The following is a 10,630-nucleotide window of genomic DNA, read 5'->3' on the forward strand; positions in this document are numbered from 1 at the left end:
TGGCTGTGGACTGCCGGTAGTGGTGGTGGTGGTGTTGGTGGTGGTTGTGCCTGTGGTTGATGGTAGAGGTGGTTGAGGTTGGTGGTATAATATTTTTTTTGGTAGTGGAATATATTATTTTATTGTAGTAATTATAATATTTTATTGTGATGTTTATATTATTTTATTATGTTGAAAGCTAAAATAGATCCACTGCTGCAGCATGTGTGTAGGTAAAATAGATAAAGTAACTTTTGGTGGAGCTAAATTGCTAAAAATTTAGCTCCACTGCTGTGGATGCTCTAATATCGAATACGATACAGTAGATTATCAACAATAACAACTTAATCTCTCACATGACCACACTTCAATCTCTATGTCTTTCTTAACAGCAAAATTAAAATTGAAAATTGGACTACAACTTTATTTTACTATTTATTGTCTTGTCTAAGATAAAGTAAACCTCATTTAAATTTTTTTTTATAAGCTCATTTAAAAAATTAATAATAAATGTTCATTTATTTTTATTAAATTTTATGCTTAAACCATGATATGAAATTTTCTAAAAGAAATTAACCTTAGGATTTTTAGTATTAATTCATATATATATATATATATATATCAATTAGCGATTATCCTGAAATAGTACTCTAGAATTTACCAATATTGAAATTGCATGTTCGAATAGACAAACTAAAATCGGCACCAAAATGAAATTGACAACATCACTTAAATCCATTTTATTTTCATTTGGTGTTTTTGAACAAGAAACAATAGTTAATTAATACCATAATTACTCAACCACTTATTATATTGAAAATAATTAAAAATTCACATCCCATCAGATTGAAAATTTTCAAATCTCTGTCAAACCGATTTTTGAAGAACTTTTGGAAGGTAACAATATATGTATGAGAAAATTTTGGATATTGGAAGAAAATTCAATATCAAATGGGCATTGTGATGTTAAGAGAGTAAACTTTTCTTAATATCAAGAACCACCAACAATTACCTTAACGAGTCCAAGAAAAACGGATTATATGCTCTGTATTACTACTGTTACACCTTAATCTACCAACCTGTGTGCTATAAAACATATCATAGTAACCTAACCATGAAAAATTCCTCAAGCTTACAATCTTGCGATAAATAGTCTTTTCAAACAAGTGACCTAAGTAAACCAAATACTGATTAATATGTCGTATGTTAATTGATTAAACAATAATTTTGTAGAAAAGGTATTAAAATATATATATATATATATATTTGGAAAAACATAGTCTAGTTACATAGTTTTCGATGTAAAATATTCAATTTTAAATTTATATACAATTTTACAGGTCTTTTTTTAACAGTTCTACTTGGGTCATATGCAAATTTTTATGCCAATTAGTTCCTACTCTTTTTTAATATAGTGTACCAAATTAAGTAAACCGAAATGGACCAAAATAGGCTGAATGGACTAAAGTGGACTGGATAGACCAAAATTGACCAAAATGGACCATAATAGACTAAAATAGACCGATTAGACCATATCAAACCATAATGGACTAAAGTAGACTGAAATGGACCAAAGTAGCTCGAAATGATTCAAATAGACCATAGCAGACCGTAATGGACCATTGTAGGCTAAAATGTACCAAAATAGCTCGAAATGGACCAAAAGGGTTCGAATTTTTTTCAGAAACAAATCTGCCACTGATCACTACTTAATGGCTACAGGTTTTTCTCACTAACATATGAATCTAGATTATATATACATTGTCAAGAGGCAAACTCATATAAGTAGTTTTTTTTCACTAGTCAATAATATTCAGGGCTCGTTTGGTAGAGGAGTTTGAGTAATGTTGTTTGTAGTTTTTTGAAGTACGTGTGGGTGAAAAAGTGTGTAGAAATGTGTGTAATGTTGTTTAAAAACTGAAAATATGTTATTTAAATAGTCTACCAAACAGGGCCTCATCAATTCAAAACACTTTTTTTTTTCTCTATCCTCCATTTCCCAAGAAAATGAGCAGAAGAGATGATGCAGCCTCCTCTCCTTCTCCCTCTCCCTCTCAACCTCCACCATCCAAAGATGATGATGATCAATTATCCACCATCACCAAAGAAATCAATCATGCCATCAGATTACTCCACAGTGACCCAACCGAAGCTTTGAATCTCTTCAAGTCCATCCTTTCCCGCCACCCAAACCCGACGCTTACTCAAGCCAATGCAGTCTACAATTTAGTCGAATCTGTTAGAAATCAACACTAACTCTCTTGTTTCTAGAAATTTCTAGAAACTCCTACAACATCTCACATTCTCTAGAACATTCTCTTGCATTCCGGGTTTCTTTATGAGATGTCTTTCTTTAGTTCTCTAGAGACTTCTATGTAGAAGTAAAACTCAACCACATGTTTATAGAATATTCTAGAAGGTTGGAGAATGGCATTCATTTAATGCCAATAAAAAGGAAGATGTTAGAAGCTTCAAGTTGGTTTCCTAACCAACATACACCTAGTATAAATAGATGTGGTGGTATGTGAAGGTGTAGAGTGTGAGACTAGTGAGAGACTTGTGAAGTGAAGAGTGTCATAAAGCATCAAGTGAGAAATGTGTGAAGTTGTATGAGGTGGTGAAGTGTGTGCCATAGATAGCAATTGTGTGGTATCAGTAAATAGGTGTCTAAAGAGTTGGTGTGTGTCTTGTAAAAGCTAAGTGTGCTAGAGTAGCTTTGTGTGCACTAGTGATAGTGAGTCAAAGCATTAGTGCTTGTAAAGTCTTGTAATTCAAAGAGTCAAGTTTTCAAATAAAAGCTCTTTGTTCAGTCGTTTGTTCCACAATCTAGTATTAGAGCTTCCGTTAACTCAACAGAATCTGGCCTCCAAGACCAGATCAATGCATCCGAGGATGTCTTGGCTTCCAGACAGTACTACCGTGAATCACTCAGAAAGGAACTCAGAACCCTCAAAGCGCAAAAGAAGATCTTGTATGCTAAATCTATGGCAAACATAAAGAATGATATTCAAGAACAACAAAACAGAAAGAAAGAGATCGAAGAGAGTGTTAATACAGAAAGAACTTCAAAATGCCAGAGGATGGCAAAAGAAAGCTCAAGAAACACGCGTCCAAGGTTGTAGACACGGTGACTACACGGGTAGAGGCTTATTGGAAAGACACTATGAGTATGGAGCTAAAGAAAGAATTGTTGAGGATTCGAATAAAAGACCTTACACTGCATTTTGCCAAGGATATTAAATCACCTGTGGCTGAGGCTGTGGTCATGGAGGCAGTGGAGTATGTTAAGGAGGCAAAGAATTGGAAGTTTTCAGTGTTGTTGCAGCCAGCGGTTTTTTGACGTCAAATCCAATGCGGAGCATATAAAGAGCACGCATTTAGGGACCTTTCCCGATGAGTTATCAGTCGAATCAGACGTTGTATTTGATTTAGTCCATGACACCGTTGAATCCCACAAATGGAGACCTGTGGATGTGGCCGCCACTGTAAAAATGATGGAACATTTGTCAAGAAACGAGCGTGGAGGTGATGGCCTAGATGAGTGAAAAGTTTTCATGAACCAGAAGGAATGGCCTTACTGCAAGGATAGCAGGCGTCACGTGATCATTAATAAAATTCGAGTAAAGTTATTGTTGTTCTTGAAGATTAGATGCTTTGTTTCAAGTCGTCATCTTTCAGCGTTCATGGACTTGACAATGGAAATGCTTAAGAAGCGAATCTCAGAACAGCTGCTTAAGAAACACTGGATGAACCGCACACTACTCTCTGCATGCTTTCTTGACATCCCAGAGCTTAATCGTGTGTCCAAGTTCTTGGATGATCTCAACAGTATTTGCGGGTTACAGTGTCTCTGCGAGAGTCTTGAGAAGGATGAGGCCAGAGGTGAGCCTTGTGGCTTGTGTTGATAATCATGAGAAGATTGTATTCAATGAGGACTTCTCTTGTGTAGTTTTTGACAAGAGAATGTTACGTGGAGAGCTGGTGGTGCCGAATGATGGAGCTGCTGTTACTTCTAGTGCTGATGATGAAATGGTATTAAATGATGATAAGTGTAAAGATGCTATTGTGGATTGGTTAATGAAGGGTGGTACTAATATTAGTATTGGGGAGCAATTAAAGCAATGGACTCATTTTAGGGAAACAAGTAGAAGTCAAGCGATGGAGTTTTTCAAGATCTATGAGGCTAAATTTCACCGGATGCAGAGCATATGTGAGAAAAAAAAAAAATAGGGTGTTTGAGAGACATTAAGCTGTGGAAGAATTTAGAGACTATCTGTGTTGAAGAAGATAAGAGAAGAAAACAGTTTTCCGCATACAAACCATTGAGTTACGAGTATCTCTTGTTAAAAAGACAGAGAGAGATTGAAAGGACAAATTGTGATACTTTTGAGTCAGATATGATATTAGATCTTTTGAGAGAAGAACAAGTGGAGGACAACAAAATAAAATTGGCGATCACGAATCAGATTAATGAGATGGATGAAAAGGTATGTTATAGCCAAATTTATGTACATGTGAAATTTTCCAAGTTGTTTGTTGTAAAATTAAATGTGTTGCTTGATGAACTGTTATATTCTATAGGATGATTGAATCTTTATGTTTGTTGTTGAAGCTTTACAAATTTGATGCTATAATCAGGACAACTTCTATTGCTATGCAACAGACGGGGAACAAAATTGATTCAGTAACTGCTTATGACTACCGATCAATTATGGTGCCCCTGCTGAAGTCATTAATGCAGGTTTGAGTTGGATTCTCCTTGCCGTTTTGTTGAAAATTCTATACAGTTACCTTCTTGCCTTTCTATGATTTAATGTTTTTAGAGTAAAATTATTTTTCTATAGGCACGCCTGGAGGATATGGTTTACAAAGATGCTGAAAAGAAGTCTAATGCTGCAAGCGAAGCGTTGTTGACAGCACTTGTTCTTAGTGACAAAGGGTACTCACAAAGGAGGAGGTGGGGCAAGACAAGGACAGGGAAAATCCAAGACTAAAAAGAAGAAAAAGGATCACAGAAAGACACAGGAATTAAAGTTGCTATATACTGGTTATTTTTCTGTTTCCTCTTTATGGTAGTTAACAGTTGTCCAAATCTACATTTATATAAATTCACCGAAAAAAATGGAGAAGGGGCAGGAACTAAAAGTGGGAAACATGTAAAATATTAACATAAGATGACAGAAATTGTAGAAATATACTTGAATTGGATTCTAAAAACTTAAGATATGGAGGAACTAGAGTTAAAAGGTGAAACAAAACCGGAAGATAGTGTAAAAGAAACGGATATTTTAGAGGAACCAAGTTAGGAAAATGCAGATCATGGTTACATGAATAGTAGTAAATAAGGATCTGAAAGAGTAATAAATTGAGCTGTCTAATACATTTAAAATACAACAAACATTGAATGCAGACACTTACTGAAAGAGATTATCACAACAGCTAGTTAATTGCATATAAAATATGCAGAGAATTGTAAACCTCAATTGTCTTTCCTTCATACTTTGCCTTAGTCTCAGCCTCTGCGTAGGGTTTGAACTGTTAATTGTTAAACAAAATTCAGGCAGCTTCGTTATACTGATTACAGCAGATCTGGATAAACTTTTTTTTTCTGTTACCAAAAAAAAGGAATGCAATTACTGCATATGACTAATAAATTAAGAAACTAGAGACAGGAATACAGCTAAGATCGTGGTTGATAAAACAAGTAGCTTTTCAAAATAGAAAGAAAGAAAGATACATGATATGCTGAGAGTTCTGAGTTCCCACAAAATATAGAAAATCTATTATGAAAATAAATGTCCCAAACTCCCAATTATATACAATTTGCTTATTGTAGGCAGCTGGAGGTAGCGAGGAGCTGCAGGAAAATGTGCAGCAAATATAAGTCTTTGTTCATACTTTTAACATTGTCATTGACTATAACATATGTAAACTGGAATTGCATATATCTTTGGCAGTATGTTCTCTCAATCCCTAGGCTCAAATAAAGCTCATTATATTTTCTCCTGTTCTGTGCTTCAGTTCCTTTCCAGCTGCACATGACGGAGATGATCGTCCTAATCCTGAGATCGTGGATCCGGTAACCACTGACGATTTGGAGCAACAGGAAAGGAAACTTACATCTGAAGAGGAGAAAGAGCAAAGAATGCTTGAAGAGCATTTGGAGTACCAGAGGCAGATTGAGAATGAGGCCAAACAAAAGCGCCTTGCTGAGCTAAATAAAGCTGGAAGCAGTGCAGGAAATATGTAAAAAAAATGTGCCTCTGTCGCATCAACTTTTAAAAAAATGTGCCTCAGTCGCATCAACTTTTATGACTTAACTGGAAATATTTTTATCAAGCTCAGGGTGTCGAATCAGATGAGAAATCATGTGAATTTGAACAAGAAAAGCGCCCCAAAGCACCTGAAGCTGACTGGCATATATAGTTTTATAAACTGGGAAAAAGAAAAGGCAAAGATATTTGATAAAGGTGAGGGCTCTCTGGATTCATTTCTTTCTGCGTTTTGAGATTTTGCTAGTGCGACTTTCCTGAGTTGAATGACAGGAAGAGCATTTCTCAGACTCACATTCACCATATTTCCTTCTGACCTATTTGATTAAGACATTCTTGATTGCTAAGCTAAACCCGTAGATTTATTACATCAATACATAGTGGGACCACCCACAATCTTCTCTTTATCTCCTACCACCCCCCATAAAAATTATCACATCACACCTACCATGGAAAAATTTTGGTCTCAACATCAGAAACTACAAATTTGCTACAACCAATTAGCAGTAACAGCTGTAGCAATATAATATTTTACAGGGGAAAACCCATTTTTTACTGACTGAACAAAAAGGAGAAGATTTGTTATGGGGCAGCATGCAATGTAGCAAATAAAAAATAAATAAATCCCGTCATTTCCTGCCCTCTGCCACACTCTTAACGCATATCCAATTTTGATTTTCAGATTTGATGCATAAGGGCAGCATCTCTCAGCACCATTGGAACATTTGCATTAAAATCTAGAATTGATGCATGAGGGCCACACTCTTAACGCATATCCAATTTCGATTTTCAGATTTGATGCATAAGGGCAGCATTTCTCAGCAATATTGGAACATTTGCATTAAAATCTAGAATTGCAAGTTTACATTTTCCAAAGTCCCCTTATTTTACTCCCCTAAATATTTTTTGTGTATCCAACAGGAAGTATCTACGGAACTCTTTCAAACCTTGATTTGTCCGGCCTATAAGAGTAATTTGAATTTCTAATTATCATATATATAGAAGAACAATAAAATGGGCTTAGAGTCAATCCTTGAAAAATGAAAAACATAGATGTGTCTTCAATGTATTGGCTAATTCAATTAGCCAATGAAATACCTGCATAAGCACATCTCAAGAGCAGCTAAATGAAACATGTAACTGGTGGCTTATTATGATATAAATGGAAGTAGAGAGCATGAATTTGAGCCAGGGAGATTCCAGGATTTGGATAAATTCACTGAAGAAATGGAGAAGGGATTTATAGGCGTAAATAAAACAGCATAAATACAAAATTGCTACATCTATTAGAAGAGGAACCCATGGGTAGAAACTCACCCTTGAAAACTGGATAGAAGGGGAGGGTGCCCAAGGGCAGCTTGATTGGCTTCAGTGAACTCCAGTGCGTCCCTTGTGGCTTTGTGGAAAGTTTGTTCTGGAGTTCACGTGGATTCCCTTAGGCGAGATTCATTTCAACAATTCCACAATATCAGGCTCCAGTGAAGAAAATTTCTACTGTCAGCGATGTTTTTCTCTCAGCATCTAAATAATAAATCTTCCCTAAGTTGCAACTCTCTCAATCCATCCTGTAATGCCTATATCAATCTCAAAAAAAAGAAAAAAAAAAATCTCACAAAAGAGCCGCTCCACAGTAAATGATGCAGAGTTTCTGGCTCCGCTGAACACATCCCACACGAATAGCTGGAAATAATGCATTTTTCAAAGAGTTTTGTTCGTGTAGGTATGATTTTTTGGCAAGCTCCCCTTTTTGGGGGCTTCATCTGCTACAACATATCATATTTGCACTCTTTTCTGTAAAAATGCCCCCACGCAGTTCCAGCTCAAAAAAGTCTGTCGTCCCTTCTATTTGAACTTAAAGGGATGCTTTTAATCCGAATAGTTTCCTAGGGCAAGAAAATTTGATCAATTAAGTCCACACCCCAGCAATAAGAATCTGGGTTAATAAGCTCATTCACATAAGAATTTTTCAAAATAATTTTCGGTGGAGAGATAATACTGTATGAGGTTGATGAATCCACTTGTCTTGCCAGGCACACGCTGAGTCTCGATTCCCAATCCTTCATCTTGAACCTTTTCTAATCACATCCATGGCCTGTGCAATACTATACCAAGCATATGATGCATGTTAAGGGTTTTGGATTAGGCGCCACCCTTGCTTCGGCAACAAAGGCAGATTCCTAAACCCAATGCCTAGTTTGTCCCAGCTCAACCAATCTCTTACCACTCTATTATCCCCACCAAAACTTGCTCATCATTGCATTTAACTCTACATAAATAATTTGGGAAGGAAAAGCTACTTGTAAGGTCCGTTTGAATTGAGCTTATTTTTGCTGAAACTGAAAATACTACAACAAAATAATTTTTAAATATGTAAATAGTACTGTGAGATCCATTTTTAATGAAAAAGTTATTGAAAAGTGTAATTTGTAGGACCTGTGAACAGTATACGAGTGTACTGTTCACAAAAGACTTAGTCAAATGTTGCGGCTGACCAAAAAAAAAGGCAAAACGCGAAAGCTGAAACGCAGTCGCAGCTTTCAGCCCAATCCAAACACATACATAGCATAAGTCAGGATTGCTTGGGCTACACTCTTAATTAACAGCCCTCTACCAGCAGAAGAAATATATTTCTTCTTCCAAAGTTTCACCCTTTGATTTTATCCTAGATTCAAATTTTAATATCCTCCAAAGCTTTCCTTTTCCCTCGACCAATCACAGGAGGTGAGCCTAGATACTTCTCAAAGTAGCCTGAACTAGAAGCACCCCAAAAAGTACTAATATCACTGTAGTATTGGAACTGAAATAATACATGGAAGTTTTTCATAGAATGCAAAGACACACCTCCACTAAATTATCAGTTATCAAGCTACTGGGCACAAAAGCAGTTTAACCCTCAGAAATAATACATAGAAGTATTTTTTTTTTAATTCCAACCTATTAACCAATACCTTTGCCGATATTTTGTAAATTACGTTACAAAAGGTTAGGGATCGGAATTCGGAACTGGGTTACAGCGACATGATACAGTAACTCCTATACATAGGCATGTTTTATGTTTTTTTTTTTTTTTCTTTTTTTTTTAAGCAGTAATTATAGTAGAATTTATTTATTCAACGTCACATTGTATAGTGTATAAGAGAAAATAGTGGCATTTTTCTACTCAAATAATGGCTGCCTCATTTTCTTTTGCGGGTTATTATTGGGTACTCTAGAAGTATACTCTCTCCCTCTTACATTGGAATGAGTCTCATGAGGTCCACCCCCATGTGAGAGTGAGGGAGTATACTCCCAGAGTATCTAATAAATTTCTTTCTTTTGCAATTCTAGCGAAAGCTAGAACCAAGGACGGAGCCTCCACTTTCTTTCTTTTTTTAATTATTAATATATATAGGTATTAATTTTAGCAATTTTGTTCTATAAAATTATATTTTACCCTCCTTAACAATATTATTAATTATTTTGAGAGTAATTTTATAACCACAAACTTTTCTACAATTTTTTTACAAACTGTTGTGATAGCAAATTTTTATTGGTTTGCATATTGGCTCATTACTTACATCACTTTTTTACATAACAATAACCATTAACTGCATCAACAATTTTAAATAAATAAATAAATAATTATAGCTCTAGCAATTTTCTTCCTTTCAAAGGCTATGAAAAATTTATAGTTCTAAAATCTAAAACAAAGTATACAATCCTAGAAAAATTAGCCCAGTACCAAAAATTACCAATAGCAAACATAAAAATAAAAAATTAAACTCAATCAACCAATTTTATCTAAAACAAATAACCCAACACTTTAAAATTTTAAAAAAAAATAATTTTGTCCTTACCTAATAGTATGCATCAAAGACACTAACAAAAAAAAATTCTTAGCAGCTAAACAGCAAAGCCAGGCGTCAAAACCACCACACATTCCAATTCCTAGCTCTGTCCCTTACTAGAACGATATGATTCCATCGAAAAGAACACTGACAAAAGCAAATATTGATTTAGTAAAATAATAAGCAAATATCTATATTATCAATATAATTTTACTTTACTCTTTTCCCTTTCCTCCATACATGTTGTGCCTTATTTTAAAAACTCATTACAGACAATTTTGTTTTGGTATGCCATTTTTGACAAAGTTGAAAGAGAATTTTCATGTTATCAAGATTATAAAATAGAGGTAACCTTCTGATGTCGAAATTCTGAAGAAAGCACACATGATGCGTTCTTGATGGAATGACCCATATTTCTTGTTCTTCAACTTGTTGTAGGCACCCACGGGAAACCTCTCCTTTCTAAGCTAGACCAGCACTACATCCCTAACACTGAAGATCTTTTCACACCTCTTCTTATTAGCAACTTCCTTGTACTTGGCATTTGTAGTT

At 35.2% G+C, this 10,630-nt stretch overlaps 1 long non-coding RNA gene across 1 annotated transcript; it reads right to left on the reverse strand.

Moving 5' to 3' along the window:
* Positions 1 to 5,654: 5,654 nt before the first annotated feature.
* Positions 5,655 to 8,482, reverse strand: LOC126725792 (uncharacterized). The gene is made up of 2 exons (XR_007655601.1): positions 7,569 to 8,482; positions 5,655 to 6,203 (listed from the first exon to the last, which is right to left on the reverse strand). It is a non-coding gene; the product is annotated as an uncharacterized LOC126725792 (long non-coding RNA).
* Between the last annotated feature and the right edge of the window lie 2,148 nt (positions 8,483 to 10,630).

Source organism: Quercus robur, chromosome 5, assembly GCF_932294415.1.
Source record: "Quercus robur chromosome 5, dhQueRobu3.1, whole genome shotgun sequence".
NCBI classification, from domain to species: Eukaryota; Viridiplantae; Streptophyta; class Magnoliopsida; order Fagales; family Fagaceae; genus Quercus; species Quercus robur.